A 277-nucleotide genomic window follows, 5' to 3' on the forward strand; every position below is an offset into this window, starting at 1 on the left:
GTGGGTAAAATCTGTCGCTGTGAGCAGGATTCGAACCTGCGCAGGGAAACCCTATTGGATTTCAAGTCCAACGCCTTCACCCCTCGGCCATCACAGCCCCTGATGTCCCCCAAAGAGATGAGGACACCCTGGGTTTGCCCTGGGATTTGCCTCCAGGGAGAAAATGCCCCCCAGCCTGGTGTGGGGACATCTGCACACTCCCAGTACCCCTTGGCAGCCCCAGGACCCACATGTGCCAGGGCTGGGAAAAGGGACAGTTCAGGGGTATTTACTGATG

General features: G+C 57.8%; 1 non-coding gene across 1 annotated transcript; it reads right to left on the reverse strand.

Moving 5' to 3' along the window:
• Positions 1 to 15: 15 nt before the first annotated feature.
• On the reverse strand, positions 16 to 97 carry TRNAS-UGA (transfer RNA serine (anticodon UGA)). The gene has a single exon. It is a non-coding gene; the product is annotated as a tRNA-Ser (tRNA).
• Between the last annotated feature and the right edge of the window lie 180 nt (positions 98 to 277).

The sequence above is a fragment of the Antrostomus carolinensis genome, unplaced genomic scaffold (assembly GCF_000700745.2).
Source record: "Antrostomus carolinensis isolate BGI_N321 unplaced genomic scaffold, ASM70074v2 C12520674, whole genome shotgun sequence".
NCBI lineage: Eukaryota > Metazoa > Chordata > Aves > Caprimulgiformes > Caprimulgidae > Antrostomus > Antrostomus carolinensis.